Source organism: Gorilla gorilla, chromosome 16 (genome assembly GCF_029281585.2).
Source record: "Gorilla gorilla gorilla isolate KB3781 chromosome 16, NHGRI_mGorGor1-v2.1_pri, whole genome shotgun sequence".
NCBI lineage: Eukaryota > Metazoa > Chordata > Mammalia > Primates > Hominidae > Gorilla > Gorilla gorilla.
Window position 1 is genome coordinate 75,402,014 of NC_073240.2, and position 14,464 is coordinate 75,416,477.

The 14,464-nt window shown below is 44.3% G+C and overlaps 1 protein-coding gene and 1 long non-coding RNA gene across 11 annotated transcripts in view; both read left to right on the plus strand.

Moving 5' to 3' along the window:
- ARID3B (AT-rich interaction domain 3B) overlaps positions 1-14,464 on the plus strand; it is a 138,341-nt gene that overhangs the window by 34,739 nt on the left and 89,138 nt on the right. The gene's annotated exons all lie outside the window — the stretch shown is intronic.
- Positions 376-8,338, plus strand: LOC134757262 (uncharacterized). The gene is made up of 2 exons (XR_010131035.1): positions 376-1,147; positions 5,331-8,338. It is a non-coding gene; the product is annotated as an uncharacterized lncRNA (long non-coding RNA).

Sequence of the window (14,464 nt, forward strand, 5' to 3'; positions counted from 1 at the left end):
TACAATCTTTTGGCTTCCCTGGGCCACATTGGAATAAGAATTGTCTTGGGCCACACATAAAATACACTAACACGAACAATAGCTGATGAGCCAAAAAATAAATCACAAAAAAGGCTAGACGCAGTGGCTCACGCCTGTAATCCCAGCACTTTGGGAGGCCAAAGTGAGCAGATCACTTGAGGTCAGGAGTTTGAGACTGGCCTGGCCAACACTGCAAAACCCCGTCTCTACTAAAAATACAGAAATTAGCTGGGCATGGTGACGGGTGCCTGTAATCCCAGCTACTCGGGAGGCTGAGGCAGGAGAATCGCTTGAAGCCGGGAGGCGGAAGTTGCAGTAAGCTGAGATTACACTACTGCACTCCAGCCTGGGTGACAGAGCAAGACTCTGTCTCAAAAAAAAAAAAAAATTATAATGTTTTAAGAAAGTTTCAAAGCTCTCCTGGGCCATGTGCAGCCTGCAAGCCGTGGGTTGGACAAGGTTGAGATAGTCCAAATCTCTTCAGACTGTATTTTACATAGAGTGGAAGGCATAGCCCTGGGAGGAAAACCTCACATGTATATTGTTGCCCATTCCATGTAAATGCAAACTTTTTTCTGACTCTTTTTCTTTTTCTGATTAGGATAAAAAAGAACACATTTGCCAAATCAGTGGTTGTATAATATGTTCCCGAGGCCAAAGTAATCTGCTGTAGCAAAGATACTACATCTTACATAATGGCTGTAATCGGGGCTATAGTACTTGGTTGAACTCATGGCAGTCTACAGTCACCTTCCAGGATCATCTGGTTTCTGTAAGGTCAAGAATGGTGAATTAAACAGATATATGATAGAAACCACCATCCCTGTATCCTTTATATCCTAAGGATGGAACTAATTTCTGCTGTACCTACTCTCAACACTTTTCTTTGTTGTCCCCCAGGAGTAAACCAATCCTGGTTATGAACTCAGAGACTGGGAAATGACCACTGAGTGGCTCCAAGGACCCAATGGCTGCACTGTAAGCCAGGCCCAAGACAGGATTTCACTTACAACCTGGCCCCATGTGCTTCCCGCACTCTTAACAAGGAGAGGTTATGATGGTGCTTCAGGCCTCCAGCATCATTGTCAACACAGACCCTACATCCAACAGACCCTGATATGTCTAGGTATTTTTCTTTCTCAGGTGCACAGTTACCCAAATAAATGGCCATTGGTCTTTTTGAGAAGGAACTGAGGGGATCATTATCACATATTCTTGTTATAGTATTGAGGGTCCTTCCTCCTAGGGACCCAGCCACCTCTTTAATCATGGGATTCCAAGTCTTAAGCTGGCTCTAGTCTGAACACTAGGAAAGGGATTGTGAATTTTTCTTGGGCTATGGCCTTCAGTCTTCTAGTCATCTTTCCTTAATTTCTTCTGCTAGTACAAGCTGAGTAGTACCCTTAACAACTGCCCATCTAATTTGCCCCTAGGGACATTTTGCTTTATTAGTCATCTCCATAACTCTCTGTTGGCCAGGTGCTCCTGGCTGCCACTCAAACCTCACCAGCCATGATGATAATTGCCATTGCCTAGCTTCCGGAAGTTAAGCACTGCCATCTGGCCTTTTGTTTGTTTGTTTGTTTCAGTGTCCCATTATCCTCATTGCTATCAGTAAGTCAAGTTCTGTACTAGTCTCTTCTATTATCAGTCCTAGCCTACAGAGGAGAGTGAGTACTTATCTTTTTAGTACTTTTTATTCTGGTGAGCCTCTCACCAGCAAATTCTTTCTTTGTTTTTTGAGTCAGAGTCTTGCTCTGTCACCCAGGCTGGAGTGCAGTGGCACGATCTTGGCTCACTGCAACCTCCGCCTCCCAGGTTCAAGCAATTCTCGAACCTCAGCCTCTCGAGTAGCTGGGATTACAGGCACCTGCCACCACACCCAGCTAATTTTTTTTTTGTGTGTGTATATATATATATATTTGTGTGTATATATATATATATATATTTTTTTTTTTTGAGACAGAGTCTCGCTGTTGCCCAGGCTGTAGTGCAATGGCAAAATTTTGGCTCACTGCAACCTCCGCCTCCCAGGTTCAAGTGATTCTCCTGCCTCAACCTCTCAAGTAGCTGAGATTACAGGCATGCACCACCACACCCAGCTAATTTTTGTATTTTTAGTAGAGATGGGGTTTCATCATGTTGGTCAGGCTAATCTCGAACTCCTGACCTCAGGTGATTCACCTGCCTTGCCTCCCAAAGTGCTGGGATTACAGGCATGAGCCACCAAACCCAGCCCTTTTTTTTTTTTTTTTTTTTTTTTTTGAGATAGAGTCTCGCTCTGTCACCCAGGCTGGAGTGCAGTGGCACAATCTCGGCTCACTACAACCTCCGCTGCCTGGGTTCAAGCGATTCTGCCTCTTCCAAGTAGCTGGGATTACAGGTATATACCACCATACCTGGCTAATTTTTGTATTTTTCTTTTTTTTTTTTTTTTTTGAGACGGAGTCTCGCTCTGTCTCCCAGGCTGGAGTGCGGTGGCACAATCTTGGCTCGCTGCAAGCTCCACCTCCTGGGTTCACGCCATTCTCCTGCCTCAGCCTCCCAAGTAGCTGGGACTACAGGTGCCCGCTACCACGCCCAGCTAATTTTTTGTATTTTTTTTAGTAGAGACGGGGTTTCACCGTGTTAGCCAGGATGGTCTCGATCTCCTGACCTCTTGATCCGCCTGCCTCGGCCTCCCAAAGTGCTGGGATTATAGACGTGAGACACTGCGCCCGGCCAATTTTTCTATTTTTTAGTAGAGACGGGGTTTCACCATGTTGGCCAGGCTGGTCTCGAACTCCTGACCTCAAGTGATCCACCCACTTTGGCCTCCCAAAGTGCTGGGATTATAGGCGTGAGCCACCACGCCCGGCCTAATTTTTATATTTTTTTGGAGAGACAGGGTTTCACCATGTTGGCCAGGCTGGTCTCAAACTCCTGACCTCAAGTGATCCACCCACCTCGGCCTTCCAAAGTGCTAGGATTACAGGTGTGAGCCACCATGCCGGGCAGCAAATTCTTCACGGCCTTGATAAGTCGTGTGTTGTTATGGTTTGAATGTGGCCCCTAAAAATCTGTGTGTTAGAAACTTAATTGTTCTCCCCTTATAAATGGATTAATGTCAGTTCTGCCCTCATGAATGAATATATGGAGTAATGAGAGTTCTGCCCTCTTGAATGGAGTAATGTCATTATCATGGGAGTAGGTTCGTTATCACGGGAATGGCTTTGCAATAAAAACAAGCTTTGTTTTTTTGTTTTTTTGTTATAAAAGCAAGCTCTATCATGGGAATGGCTTTGTTATAAAAGCAAGCAAGAGTAACCAGAATCTTTCTGGTTGCCCTCTCACCATGTGATGTTCTCTGCTATGTTATGACACAGCAAGAAGGATCTCACCAGATCCTGACTTCAGGCTCTTGGGCTTCCCAGCCTCCAGAACCATGAACTCAGTAAACTTCTTATAAACTACCCAGTCTGTGCTATGCAGTGAGAGCAACAGAAAACAGATGAAAACATGTTCTCTGGGCCTTCTCATGAGGCGTAATTAGCTAGGAGATCTTCTGGTTACCTATAGTCTATCCATTCTGGCACACCTATTTCCCTGAGTCTTTTAATTCTACCGTCACTATCTGCCATAGCAATTCCGGCATGTAAGCTTTCTTTGGCATAGGTCATCACTTTTTCCATGCTTCTAGGATCCATCCTGGTAGTAAGATTGTACCATCTCCTATTGTCCTTGCCAGGATGTTAAATCTTGTATTTTGAAAGAGAGATTCCCGCCGGGCGCAGTGGCTCACACCTGAAATCCCGGCACTTTGGGAGGCCGAGGCAGGCGGATCACAAGGTCAGGAGTTCGAGACCAGCCTGGCCAACATGGTGAAATCCCGTCTCTACTAAAAATACAAAAATTATCTGGGCATGGTGGCAGGTGCCTGTAATCCCAGCTACTCGAGAGGCTGAGGCAGGAAAATTGTTTGAACCCGGGAGGCAGAGGTTGCAGTGAACTGAGATTGCGCCATTGCACTCCAGCCTGACAGGGTGAGACTCCATCTCAAAAAGAAAAAAAAGAAATGAAAAGAAACAAAAAGGGATTCCCAAGTCAATAAACTCTTCCCTATCCAATTTTATATTCCTTCTCCTTCATCAAGCACTCTCAGAATCCAGTTCCACATGTATCTCCCTGGCTCCTGCCAATACATGCTGGCTAGGTCTTGCTATTTCTGTGGCATATAGTCCCTTTCCACCCCTATCATACCCAGCACCTCTCCAGCTGGGTTATGCTGCAGCTAACCTAGTATAGGCTAGGAGGGGATGTGGGGGCAGATTCTGAGGGGGAGCTGTTGCTTTGTGGAGAGAGGCACTGCATTGTCCCTCAGCAGGGAGAGAGTGGTAGTTCTTACTAGGGAGGAGTGGGCCAATTCTGTAGGCTCAGGAGATTCAGAGGAATTTGTGGAGTCAAAATATTCAGGAGAGGCCAAGGCGAGTGGATCACTTATGGTCAGGAGTTCGAGACCAACCTGGCCAACATGGTGAAACCCCGTCTCTACTAAAAATACAAAAAAAAACTAGCTGGGCATGGTGGTGCATGACTGTAGTCCCAGCTACTTGGGAGGCTGTGGCAGGAGAGTCGCTTGAATCCTGGAGGCAGAGGCTGCAGTGAGTCAACATCACACCACTGCACTGCAGCCTGGGAGACAGAGCGAGACTCCATCTCAAAAAAAAAATCTTTAGGAGCATCCACTCTGATATCTCCATTCCATGTGTCAGGGTCCCAAGCTTTTCCAACCAGGACTTTGACTTTAGCATAAGAGATGTGCCTTATTTGGACATTTAACTGTCTTTGAAGTCAGTTGCTCAGATGATGATGATGATTATTATTATTATTATTATTATTATTATTATTTTAGATGGAGTCTTGCACTGTCCCCCAGGCCAGAGTGCAGTGGCACAATCTCCATTCACTGCAACCTCTGCCTCCCAGGTTCAAGCGATTCTCCTGCCTCAGCCTCCCGAGTAGCTGGGATTACAGGCGCACGCCACCATACCCAGCTAATTTTTTGTATTTTTAGTACAGACGGGGTTTCACTATGTTAGCCAGGCTGGTCTTGAACTCCTGACCTGGTGATCCGCCCACCTCAGCCTCCCAAAGTGCTGGGATTACAGGTGTGGGCCACCACGCCTGGCCAGTTGCTTAGATTATTAAGTCCTAGGCTTTGTCCTTGCTTTTCTCCACCCGTTCACTGCTAGAGATGTTGGCTTATTTGTATAAACCAAAGAGGCCTTTTCCTTTTCATAACCTGGATTTTTTTTTTTTTTTTTTTTGAGATGGTCTTACTCTGTTGCCCAGGCTGAAGTGCAGTGGCACGATCTCGGCTCACTATAACCTTTGCCTCCCGGATTCAAGCAATTCTCCTGCCTCAGCCTCCCAAGTAGCTGGGACTACAGGTATGTGCCATCACGCCTGACTAATTTTTGTATTTTTAGCAGAGATGGGGTTTCGCCATGTTGGCCAGGCTGGTCTCAAACTCCTAACCTTAGGTGATCCACCCGCCTTGGCCTCCCAAAGTGCTGGGATTACAGGCATGAGCCATTGCACCTGGCCCCATAACCTGGATTTTAATGCTTGTTACTGGCCCTAAGTTGTTTATTATCCTGTAGCACATCCATGGAGCTTGGCAATAGCCACCAATTCCGTCATCCTCATAGCTACTACTCCCTCCGTACATCTCAAGTACCTGGCACATTGTGCCCTTAGAGTATCCAGTTCTACTGGTACATTCTCCCAATTTGCTGCCATTTGTCTGTGCTCTGCCCACCTCCACTAATGGGATCCTTATCATCAGATGGGTGGTGATCCAGTTCCAAACCCCATCTTACCATCTCCTTTCTCATCTACTTTGGTAGCAACTGTGGAAGACCAGATTCTCAAGAAGGAGATGCTGAGATAGAGTTTGGGACGCAAAATGTTTATTAAGGACCCATACCTGTGAAAGGAAGGAAGAGAAAGCAGGACTGGGCAGAGGGAAAGTCAACCTGTGCTGCAGGCTTGACCAAGCTCAGCCGATCAGCAGGTCACTCTAGAATGAGAAGTGCTCATCAGGGCTTTCCAACATCAAGTTTAAATGGCTGGACCTTTATACCTCTGCCTTGCTCAGTCACCAAATGTGGGCTACCCCAGGAAGGGCATGACCTCAGGTGAGGCAGCCCTGCAGCTGAAGCAGGCTCTGAAGGAACTGAAAGCTGGTATTGTCTGCTGCCCTCTCTCTGCAGCTAGGCAGCATGTCCTTTCTTGAAGGTGATCTGGGCAACACATCACCATGTGTCTCACAATGACATACAGACATGAAGGGACATAAATCCTAAGTATACAATTTGGTGAACTCACCCAGCTCAAAAAGTAGAAATTATCTGCATCACAGAACCCCCATTTATTCCTCTTCTCAGTCAATCTCTCTTCCCAAGGTAACCACTATCCTTCTTCTATCACCATAGACTCATTTACCTGCTTTTTAAATTTTTAACTGTGGTCAAATACACATAATATAAAACTTACCATGTGAGCCATTTTTAAGTGTGCAGTGCAGCCGTGTGAAATACATTCACATTGTTGTGCAACTAATCTCCAAAACTCTTCATCTTGCAAAACTAAAACTCTGTACCCATTAAACAAATCCCCATTATCTTCATTATCTTTTCCCAAGCCTTTACTAACTACCATTCTACCATTCTACTTCCTTTTTTTTTCTTTTCTTTCCTTTTTTTTTTTTTTTTTTTTTTTTTTTTTGAGAGAGAGTCTCGTTCTGTCGCCCAGGCTGGAGTGTAGTGGTGTAATCTCAGCTCACTGCAACCTCCGCCTCCCGTGTTCAAGTGATTCTCCTGTCTCAGCCTCCCGAGTAGCTGGGACTACAGGTGCCTGCCACCATGCCCAGCTAATCTTTGTATTTTTAGTACAGACAGGGTTTCACTTTGTTGGCCAGGCTGGTCTCGAACTCCCGACCTTGTGATCTGCCCGCCTCGGCTTCCCAAAGTGCTGAGATTACAGGCGTGAGCCACCACGCCTGGCCTACCATTCTACTTTCTGTGTCTATAAATCTGACTGCTCAAAGTACTTCATACAAATGGAATCATACAGTATGCATCTTTCTGTGCCTGGCTTATTTTACATAGCCTAATATCCTTAAGTTTCAGCCGTGGTGTAGCATGTGACAGGATTTCCTTCCTTTTCAAGGCCGACTAATATTCTGCTGCATCTTGCTGGGCACAGTGGCTCATGCCTGAAATCCGAGCACTTTGGGAGCTTGAGGTGGGTGAATCACTTGAGGTCAGGAGTTTGAGACCAGCCTGGCCAACATGGTGAAACCCCATCTCTACTAAAAATACAAAATTAGCCAGGTGTGGTGGCACATGTCTGTAATCCCAGCTATTTAGGAAGGTGAGGCAGGAGAATGGTTTAAATCCAGGAGATGGAGGCTGCAGTGAGCTGAGATGGCACCATTGCACTCCAGCCTGGAAAACAAGGGCAAAACTACGTCTCTAAAAAAAAATAATAAAAGAATTCCACTGTATCTATATGCCACATTTTGTTTATCCATACATTCATCAATGGACACTTGGGTTACTTCCACCTTTTGGTTAGTATAAATAATACTGCTATGAACACAAGTAGATTGTTTACCTGCTTTTGAGCTTTTCATATAAATGAAATGAATTCTACCATGTGTATTATTTTATGTTTGGTTTCTTTCCTTCAACATTGTTTGTGAAATTCATCCATCTTATCGCATGCAGCAATAGTTTACTTTTCTCATTGATATATAGTAGTTCATTGTATAATCACATCCCAATCTGTTTATTCCATCTACCAGTGATGGACATTTAGGTTGTTTCCAGGTTGTATCTGTTATGAATAGTGCTGCTATAAACATTCTTGTTGGTGTCTTTTATTATACGCATGTATGCATTTCTGGATGTAAACACCTAGGAGTTAAATTGCTGGGTCATAGATTATGTTTGTTTAGTTTTACTAGACACTGCCAAATAGTTTTCCAAGATGACTATACCAATTTACCTCCTCCGGAACACTGAATGAGCATTCCAGTTGTTTGGTATCCTCAATAACACTTGATGTCATCGGTTATTTTAATTTTAGTAATTCTCATTAATGTAAAGTGGTATCTCATTGTGGTTTTAATTTGTATTTCCCTAATGACTAATGAGGTTGAAAGACTTCTTATGTTTATCAGTCAATTGGATGTGAAGTGCTTGTTCATGTTTTCTGTGAAGTGCTTGTTCATGTTTCTTGCCCTTAATTTAGTTGTCTGTTTTTTTCCTTATTGATTTGTAGTATTGTGGTGTATGTATGTATTTTTCCAAGGGTGATTCTCCAGATGGCATGGGCTTGCTCCAGAACCCCAGTGACCCTGCTAGGACTTGCCACAAATTACACACAGTGTCTTCTCCCATCTCCCACACAAATGTGTGGGTGTGTATGTGTATGTATTTTTTGTTTTGTTTTGTTTTGTTTTGTTTTTAAGATAGAATCTCATCCAGTTGCTTAGGCTAGAGTGCGGTGGTGCAATCATAGCTCACGGCAACCTTGACCTCCTGGGCTCAAGTGATCCTCCCACATCAGCCTCACGAGTAGCTGGAACTACAGGTGCCCGCCACCACACCCAGGTACTTTTAAAAAAATTTTTGGACTGGGCACAGTGGCTCATGCCTGTAATAGCAGGACTTTGGGAGGCCAAGGTGTATACATCATCTGAAGTCAGGAGTTCGAGACCAGCCTGGCCAATATGGTGAAACCCCATCTCTACTAAAAATACAAAAATTAGCTGGGCGTGGTGGCGGGTGCTTGTAGTCCCAGCTACTTGGGAGGCTGAGGCAGGAGAATCGCTTGAACCTGGGAGGCGGAGGTTGCAGTGAGCCGAGACTGCACTCCAGCCTGGGCGACAGAGCAAGACTCTGTCTCAAAACAAAACAAAACAAAACAAAACAACAACAAAAAATTGTTTTTGGAGAAATGAGGGTCTCCCTATGTTGCCCAGGCTGGTCTTCAACTCCTGGGCTCAAGTGATCCTTCTGCCTCAGCCTCCCAAAGTGCTGGGATTATAGGCATGAGCCACCAGCCTGCATGTATTCTTGACAAGGGCTCGAAGTTTAACATGAGGATTGCAAATATAGTCTCCCTCTCTATGGTTTGCCTTTTTTCCCTCTTAATGGTGTCTTTTGATTAGTTCTTCATTTTAATAAATTCAAATTACCAGTCTTTTTCTTTATGACTAGTGCTTTTTGTGTTCTGCTCACTAATTATTTTTAAAATACACATAAGAATAAACATATACCCATCGACATAAAAATATTCTTCTGTGAACCATCTACGATCATATTGTGTAACACTACTGGCCTCTTGGATGAAGCCCAACTGCCTACTGTGAAACACCTGATCAAGCCCCTGCCAAGCCCTCCAGCCCCGTCCCACTGCTCCCTGCCCTGCACTTCATCCTTCCACTAACCAAGCAGCTGTCACACAGCATGGCATTGCTAACCACCCTGCCTTTGCACCAGCAGTGTGGAAATAACAGTGTGTCGGACACTGTGGCCCACCCTCCTTCTCCCCTTTCCCACCAGAGCCCTGACTTTGCATAGTTGTCCACTCTCCCCCACATAGCCCTGTGCTTCAGGGCAAGATGCCCCCACCTCAGCCACAGGAAGGGCATCCTGATGGCCTAATCCAATTGTGGTTCCACATTCCTCCTGCCATGGACATAGGACCCAATTCTAGCTAATGAGATGCAAGAGGCTCCTGGGAAAGTCATCCTTGTTCCTGCCAAAGAGAACAGGAAGAGTTAGATCATTACTCATGTTGGATGTTGTTAGGCTGGATGATAAATCCCATACACTGAGGACAGCACTGAGACTTGTCTGATAGAAGCTGGGCCTTTGGTGACATGGAGTGCCAGTGATCATACTCTGCCTAAAGAACAACCTTCTGGCTGGGCATGGTGGCTCACATTGTAATCCTAGCACTGTGGGAGGCCAGGGCAGGAGGATCACTTGAGCCTAGGAGGTGGAGACTGCAGTGAGCCATGTTCGTGCCACCGCACTACAGCCTGGGCAACAGAGCAAGACCCTGTCCCGAAATAATAAAATAATAATTTTTAAAAACACAAAAATTAGTCGGGTATGGTGGTGCATATTTCCCAACTACTTGGGAGGCTGAGGCAGTAGAATCACTTGAACCCAGGAGATGGAGGTTGCAGTGAGCAGAGATCGGACCACTGCACTTCAGCCTGGGTGACAGAGCAACACTCCATTTCAAAAATAATAATAATACTTTAAAGGCCAGGAGCAGTGGCTCATGCCTGTAATCCCAGCACTTTGGGAGGCTGAGGTGGGCGGATCACTTAAGGTCAGGAGTTTGAGACCAGCCTAGCCAACATGGTGAAACCTTGTCTCCACTAAAACTACAAAAATTAGCTGGGAGTGGTGGTGCACGCCTGTAATCCCAGCTACTGAGGAGGCTGAGGCATGTGAATTGCATGAACCCAGGAGGCGGAGGTTGCAGTGAGCCGAGATCGTACCACTGTACTCCAGCCTGGGCAAATGAGCGAGACTCCATCTCAAAAAAAGAGAAATATTAATAAATAAATAAATAAATAAATAAATAAATAAATAAAAGTGTGATCTGAGGCTCAGCATGTCATGGTGGTTCACACCTGTGATCTCAGCACTTTGGGAGGCCAAGGCAGGTGGCTGTCTGAAATAATAATAATAATAATAATTTTTAAAAACCAACCTTCTGCTGGTCTACATTTCCTTACGATTGAAGTCAGTTTGAATCATGGTTTCTGTCCCTTTTAACTGAAAGCACCTCACTAGTAGGACCTTAACTGACCTTGGATGAATTACTGAATGTGGATGTATTTGGTGTGTTATGATGTTTAGGACCAGCTTCATGGGTGTGCAACCTGTGCTGTCACACCAGGCCCACACTTAGTAGGGCCCCACGCTTGGTTTAATGTTCTGCTTTCATGGTTTTGAAATTCTTTTATATATATATATATTTTTTTTTTGTATTATACTTTTAAGTTCTAGGGTACATGTGCACAATGTGCAGGTTTGTTACGTATGTATATATGTGCCATGTTGGTGTGCTGCACCCATTAGTCATTTACATTAGGTATATCTCTGAAATTCTGAAATTCTTAATAACTTACGAACAAGGAGCCCTGCATTTTCTTTTTTCTTTTCTTTTTTTTATTTTTTTTTTGAGATGGAGTTTTGCTCTGTTGCCCAGGCTGGAGTGCAATGGCATGATCTTGGCTTACCGCAACCTCTGCCTCCTGAGTTCAAGTGATTCTCCTGCCTCAGACTCCCGAGTAGCTGGGATTACAGGCATGCGCCACCACACCCAGCTAATTTGGTATTTTTTAGTAGAGATGGGGTTTCTCCATGTTGGTCAGGCTGGTCTCGAACTTCCGACCTCAGGTGATCCGCCCGCCTCAGCTTCCCAAAGTGCTGGGATTATAGGCATGGGCCACCGCGTCTGGCCTGGGCCCTGCATTTTCATTTTGCACTGGGCCCTCCTAATTATGTAATTGGTCCTGGTGATGTGACATTTCTTATCTCCTTGTTTTTCTTTTTCTGCCCTTTCAATCTTTGAATCTGCACAGCTTCATCCACAAGACTCTAATTCACATGCTTCATCTGCCAAATCCACCAGCTTAACTGCAAAATGAGGAGGTTGAACCATTATCTGATCTCTATGGATACCTTTTAGAACTGTTACGAATTCACCACTGGGCATGGCGGCTCACATCTGTAATCCCAGCATTTTGGGAGGCTGAGGCGGGCAGATTGCTTGAGCTCAGGAGTTTGAGACCAGCCTGGACAACATAGCGAGACCCCATCTCTACGAAAAGTACAAAACTTAGCTAGGTGTGGTGGTGTGTGCCTATAGTTCCAGCTACTTGGGAGGCTGAAGTGGGAGGATGGCTTGAGAGGTTGCAAGGAGCCGAGATCGAGCCACTGCATTCCAGCCTGGGTGACAGAGCAAGAGCCTGTCTAAAAAAAAAAACCAAAAAACAAACAAACAAAAAAACTTAAACTTTCTTGCAGATGAGCAGTCTGTGTTAAAAAAGAAAAAAAAAAGGAAAAAGAATTCAACTTTCTCCCCAGCCATTTTGATAAGCAATGACTTTTCAGTATTCCAGAAGGCAAAATTCAAGTGCCCTGGCCTGGCATTCAATATCTTGTTCCATATATTGCTCTTGTTACTTTCTGACACCAGCACCCATTACTCCCCAGTAAGAATTACCCACTTTAACTAAAAAGAATGATGATGATAATAATAATAGTGACAATAATAGTGAAAACAATGCATTCAAATAATGGTTTATAGACTGTATTCATACATATTTACATTTGTTCCTCACAATAATTCTGTGAGATATTATGTGAAAAATAATTACTCTGGACCTTAATTCTATTACAAATAGAATTTACTAACAAGCACTATATCTCATGCAAAAGTTCAGAAATTTAGTAAGTGTAGTTAATTACTAGTCATTTATGACAACTTTTTTTTTTTTTTTCTGGAGACAAGATCTTGCTCTGTTGCCCAGGCTGGAATATAGTGGCAAGAGTGATCCTCCTGGGCTCAAGTGGTCTTCCTGCCTCAGCCTCTCAAGTAGCTGGGACTACAGACATGTGCCACCATGGGTGGCTATTTTTTAAATTTTTGTAGAGACAGAGTCTTACTATGTTGCCCAGGCTGGTCTCAAACTCCCGGGCTCAAGCCATCCTCCCACCTTGGCCTCCCAAAGTACTGGGATTACAAGTGTGAGCCACTGCACCTAGACTTATTACAACTTTTTATTTGAAATAATTTCAGACTTACAAAATGATTTCAGGAAAGGTCAAAGACATCCCATGTACTTTTTTTTTTTTTTTTTTTTTGAGACAGAGTCTTACTCTGTAACCCAGGCTGGAGTGCAGCGGTGCGATCTCGCCTCATTGCATCCTCCATTTCCCAGGTTCAAGCAATTCTCCTGCCTGAGCCCCCTGAGTAGCTGGGATTACAGGCACCTGCCACCATGCCCAGATAATTTTTGTGTGTTTTTGTTGTTGTTGTTTTGTTTTGTTTTGTTTTGTTTGAGACAGAGTCTCACTCTGTTGCCCAGGCTAGAGTGCAGTGGCGCAATCTCAGCTCACTGCAATCTCCACCTCCCGACTTCAAGCAATTCTTCTCCCTCAGCCTCCTGAGTAGCTGGGATTACAGGCATGTGCCACCACACCCTGCTAATTTTTGTATTTTTAGTAGAGACAGGGTTTCACCATATTGGCCAGGCTGGTCTCGAACTCCTGACCTCGTGATCCACCCGCCTCAGCCTCCCAAAGTGTTGGGATTACAGGTGTGAGCCACAGGGCCCAGCCTGTATTTTTTGTTTTTTTGTTTTTTGTAGAGACGGGCTTTCACCACGTTGGCCAGGCTGGTATCGAACTCCTGGCCTAAAGCGATCCGCCCGCCTTGGCCTCCCAAACTGCTGGGATTACAGGCGTGAGCCACGGCACCCGGCCCCATATACCCTTTATTCAGATTCTCAAAATGTTAACATTTTACCACATTTGCTTTATCATTTTCTTTTTTTCTTTTTTTTTCCCAAGACGGAATCTTGCTTTGTCACCCAGGCTGGCGTGCAGTGGTGCAGTCATGGCTCACTGCAACCTCAGTCTCCCAGGTTCAAGCAATTCTCCTGCCTCAGCCTCCCAAGTAGCTGGGATTACAGGTGTGTGCCACCACACCTGACTAATTTTTGTATTTTTAGTAGAGACAGGGTTTCATCATGTTGGCCAGGCTGGTCTTGAACTTCTGACCTTGTGATCTGCATGCCTCGGCCTCCCAAAGTGCTGGGATTACAGGCATGAGCCACTGCACCCGGCCCCATATGACGTTTATTAAGATTCTCAAAATGTTAACATTTTACCACATTTGCTTTATCATTTCTCTCTCTCTCTCTATGTATATATATATACATATATATATACATATATATATATATACACACACACACACACACACACAGGTAATATATATGCATACAGACATATATACACACACAAATATATGTATGATATATGAAATTATTTTTCCAGAACCATTGGAGAATAAATTGCAAACAGGATGAAATTGTATCTCTAAATACTTAAGTATGTGTTTCCTAAAACAAGAATATTGTATTCTCTTGTATAACAGTAGCACAATTATAAAATAAAAATAATAACATTGATATAATAATATTACCTAACCCAGAGACCTTATTCAGATATCCTCCACTGTCTTGATAATGTTTTCCACAGCAAAAAGAAAAATTATTTTTCTAAGGTCAGGCATGGTGACTCACGCCTGTAATCTCAGCACTTTGGGAAGCCGAGGTGGACAGATCATCTGAGGTCAA